We start from the raw sequence: 9,514 nt of genomic DNA, 5'->3' as shown, positions 1-9,514 counted from the left end.
AAATAATATCAGGCTGATCCTGCCCTAATTTGTTCCACCGTTCAAATCACGGACAAACAGTATCCCACAGTTGTTATGTTTTGAAACCCATTTTGCGCAGTGAGACATTTTTTTTTTTTTTTGAAAAATGTATTGATAGCAATGTTGAATGTTCTTACACAGTAAAAAAAAACAAAACAAAAAACAAAAAACAAAACAACTATATGTAAAACAATTACACCATATACATACACAATGTTTAGGAGCACAGCAAACACACAGTTTCAGGTTTAGAAAGCTTTGGAACACAGCAGTTTTTGAAAGCACAGGGACACAATTTTCAGTCTCAGGGAGAGTTGACAGGGCAGCATAACAAGCCGTCTCAGAATGAGCAGGAGATACACAAACAGAGTTTGCAACATTAGAAATAGCCTCTGAATGAGTTAGATGGGGAACAGAAAGCACAGCTTCTGAAATCACAGTTCAGCTTTCTTGGGGGCCAGCTCACAAAACTCAAGTTCAAACCTGACAGTTGTGATGGCTAAATGAAGCTTTCTGAAGCATTGGTTATATTGGTTATATTGGATTACTCGAAGCTTTTCAACATAGTCATCTTTGGTGACATCTGGTGGCCAAAAATATGAAGAGCAACTTAAAACTACAGCTTATAATGAACTGCATCACTATGATTGCCCACTTTGCAGAGCCGGATTAACAACTTCTGTTTGATATTATGTGACATTTTTGTCTGATATCGGTCTGATATGCTGCTTTGAACATGTGTTTTTTGGGAGGGGGTGAAAAAATTATGTTATGTCTATTTTAATAATAAATCACACAGCTGGAACAATACAGACCAACAGGGCAGGGTCCAGAAACGCTAGGTCCAAGACCCAGAACCATGACAATTGTTGCAATATTCTGAAAATATTTTCAGGATGCTTTTTATGGCTGAGATGATTTTTCTTTAATTGTGAAATTGTAATAGTGGTAGAACACTTTCCCTGCAACATTTAGAGGACAAGTTGGGGACATTATTGGGGAAAACACAATATAGAATGTTTTTCTATAATATAACAGACCACTTCTTAAAGAGGTGCAAGTTAAAAGGTAACAGCAGAGTTATTTTTTTTTTGTCTGGAATTGTTGAATATACAAAACAAGACTGATGATTTTGTCTTGACAATACCCCACACATTCTCCATTAGGTTCAGTCAGACAAGGTTGCTGGCCAGTCAAGCACAGTAAAAAAATATTTAGCAAACCACTTGGCAATAGTTTTGGCACTGTGTGCAGTCCTCCTGGAAAAGCAGATCTGCATCCCCTAAAATCTTGTCAGCACACACAGTTAGAAAGGATGAAGTACTCTAAAATCTTCCAGTAAACAGCTGTGATAACTTTGCACTTAAACCACAGTGGAAAAAACACTGGCATGGCAATATTCTCCCAGGCTGAAGGACTTATTTGTAAATAAAATGAAAAACGTACTGTCATACAAAAAGAGAACACTGGACCAATGAGCAACAGTAGGCCCCAAGGGACTGTTGTATGTTAAGGGCTGTAGTAACCTGTAAGAACTATTTGCACTATTAATGATTAATATCCAGATTTCTAACTTCACTATTTCACAAAAGGTTAAAAAGTGAATGTCCACAATTCAGACTTTAATTGCAGGATATTTTTTAAAAATCAATTTAGCAGGAGCAAAGCAAAAGCAAAATTAAATAGTAATAATCACAAAATGATAAACAATTCACCTCAATCATTTACTAATTAACCTACTCTGAGCTAATGCTTATTTTTCTTTTGAGGAGAGATAGGCACATACAGGCCTGGAGATGTGTTTTCTCAGTGTTCTGTGTTAATGGAAACAATCCAACATGGCAATGATGGTGATGATGAGCAGAGAAAGAGCCAAATCCAAGTTTAATTTGTAAGTCCACCATCTGGACAGTGGTGGTTGATCCCTCTAGTGTCACTGCGGGAATTTTAAAAGGCAAACTTCTGGTATCCAATCTTCTGAACTGATCATCTTGCAGGACTGCCGGAAACAGACCCAAACCATCTCTGGGTGCTCAAATTTATGCCCTTTCAAGTGCTGACACCATCTCTCCTCCCTAGACATCCAGTCACTCTGTTTAAATAAGATCCACCAATATCTAAACTTAAACATAATTATGTTTACCTGATAATATTCTGGTATTCAGTATTAAGCTTGGATTTGATTTATGCTTTGGATTAAAGATAATCTACTATTAGCAAATATGGAAAATAATAAATGAAAATGGCTCTGTTGAACCCTCTGGTCATCTTTAACACATAAGCCTGGATGTTAAGCCCTTTACCCCCCCACCCCGCCCAAACTGTGATGACAGAGGCGGCCGGGGGGACTTCAGTCTCTCTTGATCTCATGTCACTGAACAACCTAGAGCTGCTAACAGTGAAGTTTTGTTTTTATGTTAATTAATATGGCTACACCTCTTTGTTTTGCATTGTAACAGACTGAGAATGTGTGAGGGAACTGTTGAGAAGTGAGTGTGTGTGCAGATGTTTTGGACATGTGAGTCTCCTGCAGAAAGACATGTCTTTCTTCAATGTCTGCCAAGTAAGTCATTAAACTAATTAGTAATATTAAGCCTCTTTTCCCTGGAACCAGCTTCATGTATATTCCACGTAACAAACCTCAGTGTGGTCATGTGTAAACTAACTGTTGGAGTTGCTAAATGTTCACTAAAGGTGTGTGTGTGTGTGCCATTTTTAATCACACCACCAGATGGCAGCTCTGGGGTACCATTGTGAGTTCAAAGAACATTGGGGAACAGTAGAGACAATGCATTAACTAATCATGATGTTTCAGAAAAATCTAATTGTTTTTTCCCACTTGGCAACACACCTGCTAGGGAATAAACCCTGGTAATTATGGTGCAACTTGGACAAAACAATGTCGGACTCTGTAGTTTTCTCTGGTCCACTCCCCAGTCGGACCAGGAGGGACATGTTTAGCCGCATGTTCTCCTTAAATTGTTGCCTGTTTAGTGGTGTTCAAAAAACGTTGTCAGCTTTATTGAAAATTGGGAAACTTTCTGGAGGAAACCCGGTCTTGTTAGGAGAGACGGCATCCATCCCACTTTGGATGGAGCAGCTCTCATCTCTAGAAATCTGGCCAAATTTATTAAACCCCCCCAAAATGTGACTATCCAGAGTTGGGACCAGGAAGCAGAGTTGCAGTCTTGCAGCTTCTCTCCTCCTTTTCCCCCCAATCCCCCCAAAACCCCATCCCCTTAGAGACTGTGTCAGCTCCCAAGCAGACAAAAAACAAACTAAAAACCCACAAAAAATGATTTGAACACAAAGAAAGAACAATACAGTATCCTCAACAGCACCAAAGAGTAAAACAGTAAAATGTGAGTATTAAAAATTAGGTGTCTGTTAGTACATGAATTAATAATTGATCAAGAAATCGATTTACTCTGCCTTAAAGAAATGTGGTTACAGCGGGATAATCAACACCCCCGAGTCATACTAACTATCAGCACAGGTCTTTGGGTAGCTGGGTGGGGTGTGTGTGCGTGTGTGTGTGTGTGTGTGTGTGTGTGTGTGTGTGTGGGGGGGTGTCTTCCATTCCAGCTTTTGCATTAAACAAACACCTAGACAGAGCTTCAATTCGTTTGAAACCTGATGCTTAGCCTTGTCCACCCTAGTGGACAAAATCCAGTTTTATTTGTGCTGTATGTTTGTTTTTTCTTACAGGAGCAGCAGTTGGGATTGCGCATTTCTATTTGCACTCTGTAATTTCAATATATTTCTACTTATCACAGTGCATTTAGATCACAATTCTGATTGCAAAGGCTGCCAGACAGGAAATGATTAAAGAAAACAAAAACAAAACAAAAAAACATTATACATGCTTATCTTAGGTACTCTTCTGTGGAACCAGCTTCAAGTTTGGAGACCCTCTCTGTTTTTAAAATTAAGCTTAAAACTTTCCTTTTTCATAAAGCATATAGTTAGGGTTGGATCAGATGACCCTCAATCCTCCCACAGTTACATGCAATAGCACTAGGCTGCTGGGGGATATCCACAGCATGTCTTTGTCCTGTCTTCATCCATTCTCCCTCAGCTGGTCGTGGCACATGGTTGCCCCTACCTTAGATTGGTTCTGCTGGAAGTTTTTTCCTGCTAAAAGGGAGTTTTTCCTTCTGACTGTCACCAAAGCACTTACTCATAGGGGGGGGGGGTCATATGATTGTTGGGGTTTTCTCCATTTTCTTTATGTTATTGTACTTCAAACAAAAAGCTTGAAATAGCTCACTTTAAAACAATTGAGAAAAAAACAGAAAGATTTCAGCATTGAAGTCTCAAATCAAAAAAAGTGGTAGGTTTATATAGAAAATTTGTTGTGAGAAAATAGCTTATTTTCCGTCAAGCAAACTTATTACTTTGCACACTGAGATTGCCATGCACTATTCCAACAATAGAGGACCTACTGAAATCATACTTTTCAATTGGATTTAGCAACAAGGAAATACTTTTGATTTTGGCTCAGAATCACCATGTTATCATAAGCATCCGGACTTTGTCATGAACTGGGTTTATTCAGAAGAAAAGAACACACTGATTTGGATGCGTTGATAGCCTTTGTGTATCAGGAACTACAGCACAATGGAGAGATGCAAGGATATCGCTGGTTACATATTTGAGTTATTCAAATGGGATTTGTGGTACAGCAGGACACAATCCCACAGATTACTGAAGTAATCGATCCTCATGGTTTGGAGCACAGCATCTTAGGCATCAGCAGTACCATACTAAAGGGCCAAATGCTATTTGGCACATGAACTCCTATGATAAATCAGTGCCCTTTGGTATAGGAATTAATGAATGCATTGATTGTTTCAGTTGTTTTATTGTTTGGATGGAGGCATCCACAAGAAGTAACAACTCCGAGGTCATGCTAACTATTATTATCAAAGAGTTACGCGGTTGGGTGGTTGTCCAGAGAGGATTTGTGCAGATAATGGCACAGGATAGACTGTCTCCAGCATGCAAATGTTTCTTGGGAGAAACCACAAGGACACTTTTGCCAGAGATAGGAGTTTTATTTTATTTTGCATTGAAGCCTGGTGGGAACTACCAGGAAAACAGTTTTTGGATGAACACATTCAAAGCCCTCAAAGGGAATGAACACTTTTGCAGAGCCTTTCTGGATAAAAATCTAATCCAGTTCTGCTTTCTTGACCTGATTCAAGAGACAGAAAGACTAAGATGTGGCTATATTAACATTGATACCAATTTTACACAAAAACAGGAAGTCAAACAAATGCTTCTAAACTGTACCACCTGCTCTCATTTTCTCTATCAGCAATGAACTCTCTCACTTAATAGTGAATATACAGTTGTCTCAAGCTGCCGGTGGTGTCGTGGTTAAAAATACTTTATAAATGTTTTATCCATGGTTTCTGACCACAGGCAAGTGATCAGCACTGCTTCCGACAAGCATAGGAGAACGGCACAGTCACCGGGGCAGGAGTGCTGGAGGTGCGGGCAGCCAGGCCACCTGAGGTGGGATTGTCCGCTAATGGAAGTGGGACTGGTGTTCCACGTTGCCGGTGCTCCAGCACCCTCCCCCGGTGCTGGAAACCGGGTGGGTGGAGGTGAAGTGTGTGCATAGTGATATTTACTGAGACCACTTCTCTGGTAAGACTGGTGAAGGAAAGAGATGAAGGTGGGCCGAAGGTGCCAACTTCCACTATTCCCGTCTCCCTCCAGTTGATAACCATCTCACACAGGCTCAGAGAGCGGATGTTGCCGCGTTGCAACAGCATTTTGCAGATGTGTTCTCTCCCCTGCTAAGCTGTACAACTGTCATTGAGCACCACTTTGAAATGCAGTTTGTCAACTATTGCAAGGTGAACGAAGTGTCATGGTTCGATGCCTACCCCATGCTGCGGGTCGACAAGCTCCTGGACAGGTTAGGTACGGCCCTATTTTTCATGACACTGGATTTAACCATGGGCTAGTGGCAGATTCCCTTTTCTGCAGAGTCCAAGGAAAAAATAGCTTTCTTCACTCTGTACGGTTTGTACCAATTTGTCACACTTCCGTTCGGCGTGTTTGGAGCCCCTGCCACCTTTCAGTGGACGGAGGGAAGTGCAGTTTTTGGTGTACTGTTTGGTGAGTGGGCAGGTGTGCCCACAGGTGGAGAAGACAGCAGCGAAAGCATCCTGCCCATGCCCTAAGACCAATAAGGAGGTGAGACGGTTCCTGGGGCTGGCTGGCTACTATTGCCTGTTCGTGCCCAGGTTTGAGGACCTGACCAGCCCTTTGACCAATCTCACACGTAAGGGTGCTGCAGATCTGGTCCGGTGGATGGGGCACTGCCAGGTGGCGTTTGTGCAAGTCAAATGTGCTCTCTGTGGGGAGCCACTGTTACCCATGCCTAACTTATTCCTCCCTTTTATCCTCCAGGTTAAATGGGAGGTTCGGCTGGATGTGGCCCGGGCTTCAGTAGGGCGGTGGGTTTGTGTGGCAGGGGTGTGGTCTCTGGCCTGCTGCAGTGGAGGGGTGGTGCAGTGAGCTCTCGGGGCGGCGTCGGGGCAGCAGAGGGAACAGGTGTGTGTGCTGTGACTAATGACTCTCTCCCTGTATATAGTGACGGTGGAGACTGACGGGGAGTGTGTGTGCAGTGTAGGAGCTGTGAAATGAGCTGACTCCTGGCTCGAATTTGCCATACACTGAGCGAACTCCTAAGCAAAAAGAATAAAAGCAAACAAAAACACATCAAGTGCACTATGTGGGTCCGATCTTTGTCACAGTGGCCTATCATCATAGGCCATCATAGGCCCATATCATCACCATCATCATCATATAAAAAAAAACAAAAAAACAAAAAACCCCACCAAACCCCAAAACATATATGTGTCTATTAGAACATATATAAAGAATCAACATATATTTATATTTACCAACTGGATAGTGTAGTGGTAACACTACTCGTCTTTGGGGTCAGGCATTCGATTCTGGATTAACAAGGTCCATGTCAGGTGTCTAGGAATCAGGATACACTGATGATACTACTGGAACAAGAAGGCATACATGGGGAAGGGATGAGAACAGGGCGCTGTTAGAATTCTACTATGCAAGTAACCCCAGCGGAAAGCATTACATAGAGAATGTGGGACCTATGGAATCTTTGATACCTAACATCCAGACTGATGGCGAAACAACTAGTAAACAACCAGTACTCAGTGTTCCAATATTCGGAAGAAGCAACTGCTACCACAATTGAAGATCAATGAGGTACAAAACAAAAATGGCAAGGGGGGGCGATAGCATCACCTTCACCCATGATTGGGTAGGAAGCCCCAAGTATGACTGAAGGTGCGATGAGCCTTAGAGCAGCTGACCTGAGAGGTAGGATCATGGCTAAGCTGGAAACCTGGATCCTCTGTGGCTGATTACCAAGTCTATGTGAAGTATCCTTTGCAGGTCTACTAGAAGATGTGAATGCAGCATTACCGACAATCCCTACTGCGACGTTCACTGAAACCAACCAGTTGACGTACACCATGGCACAAGTGATACTTGAGGTGCATGGGTAGAAGGTGAACAGAGCAGTACCCTGCATGGACAAGGGATGGAGACTAGAGGCCATGATCAAGGCAATGCGGAGAAAAGTTAGCCAACTACTGTATCAAAGCCGAAGAAAGGTGTGATGAAGAAAGGGATGCCTAACAAGTACAGCAATCTGTCTATACCTGAAGCCTTGGAAACTGCCGAGGAATGACTCACAGCATTGGTCAGCTGCTTGAAGGGATATACCTGAGAGATAGAATTCAGGGGAATAAATCAGCTCTACTCAGTGGCAAGGGAACAATATGAGAACAGCCTCACTAAGACTGGAGCTGGAGCAATACTGAAAGAACATATGGGAGAAGGACACAACCCATAACAACAATGCCCAGTGGCAAGTAGAGCTAACTGCAACTTCCCCAAACAGGTCCCAGTGACCGTCACAGTGGCAGGCATCTAAGAAAGAGACTTTAGCATGATGAGTTGGACAGCACCAGGCCCTGACATGATACATGCCTACTGGCTAAAGAAGCTCACTGCACTCCATTAGCGTGAGGTCAGCACAAAAGAACCAGTTGCTTAATAACAAGTATGATTCAATGCAGAGAGGTCTATTAACCCATAGTGAGTGAGAAAGGTGACTGAAAAAGAAATACTCAATGCATCACAGGAATCCCCCAGCAGCCTACATCTATTGCAGCATAACTAAAGGAGGATTCAGGGTCACCTGATCCAGCCCTAACTATATGCTTTAGCAAAAAGTTTTAAGCCTAATTTTAAAAGTGGAGATAGTGTCTGTCTCCCAAATCCAAGTTCGAAGCTGGTTCCACAGAAGGGGGGCCTGAAATCTGAAGGCTCTCCCTCCCATTCTACTTTTAAATACTCTAGGAAGAACAAGTAAGCTTGTAATACGAGAGTGAAGTGCTCTAATGGGGTGATATGGTACTATAAGGTCATTAAGATAAGATGGGGCCTGATTATTTAAGACCTTGTATGTGAGGAGCAGGATTTTGAATTCAAATCTGGATTTAACAGGGAGCCAATGAAGGGAACATATATATATAATATATATATATATTCTATGTGTGAACCTGCTTTCATCTGTAAAGAATATATAATTCCCCGCTCGGCACTGCGGGCGGTCAGTCCTTCAAGCTCAGGTCCTCTACCAGAGGCCTGGGAGCTTGAGGGTCCTTAGCTGTTCCTAGGACTACGCTCTTCTGGACAGAGATCTCAGATGTTGTTCCTGGGATCTGCTGGAGCCACCCGCCTAGTTTGGGAGTCACCGCACCTAGTGCTCCGATTACCACTCTTACCTTCACCTTCCACATTTTCTACGGCTGTCTTTTTCTGTTTGTCTACCACCACTATGTCCGGTTGGTTAGCCACCACCATTTTGTCCGTCTGTATCTGGAAGTCCCACAGGATCTTAGCTTGGTCATTCTCCACCACCCTAGGGGGCGTCTCCCATTTTGACCTCGGGACTTCCAGGCCATATTCGGCACAGATGTTTCTGTATACTATGCCAGCCACTTGGTTATGGCGTTCCATGTACGCCCTGCCTGCTAGCATCTTGCACCCTGCTGTTATGTTCTGGATTGTCTCAGGGGCATCTTTACACAACCTGCATGGGGAGTCTTGTCTGGTGTGATAGACCCCAGCCTCTATGGATCTTGTGCTCAGAGCTTGTTCCTGTGCTGCCATGATTAGTGCCTCCATGCTGTCTTTCAGTCCGGCTTTGTCCAGCCACTGGTAGGATTTCTGGATATCAGCCACCTCTGCTATCTTCCAGTGGTACATACCGTGCAGGGGCCTGTCCTTCCATGATGGTTCCTCCTCTTCCTCCTCATTCTTGGGTTTCTGCTGCCTGAGGTATGTACTGAGCACACGGTTGGTTGGGGCAGTCTCACTGATGTATTCGTGGATGTTCGCTGCCTCATCCTGGACTGTGGTGCTGACACTC

The sequence above is a fragment of the Oreochromis aureus genome, linkage group 7, assembly GCF_013358895.1.
Source record: "Oreochromis aureus strain Israel breed Guangdong linkage group 7, ZZ_aureus, whole genome shotgun sequence".
Lineage (NCBI taxonomy): Eukaryota > Metazoa > Chordata > Actinopteri > Cichliformes > Cichlidae > Oreochromis > Oreochromis aureus.
The sequence above is the reverse complement of the archived record's forward strand: the minus strand, read 5'-3'. Positions refer to the sequence as shown.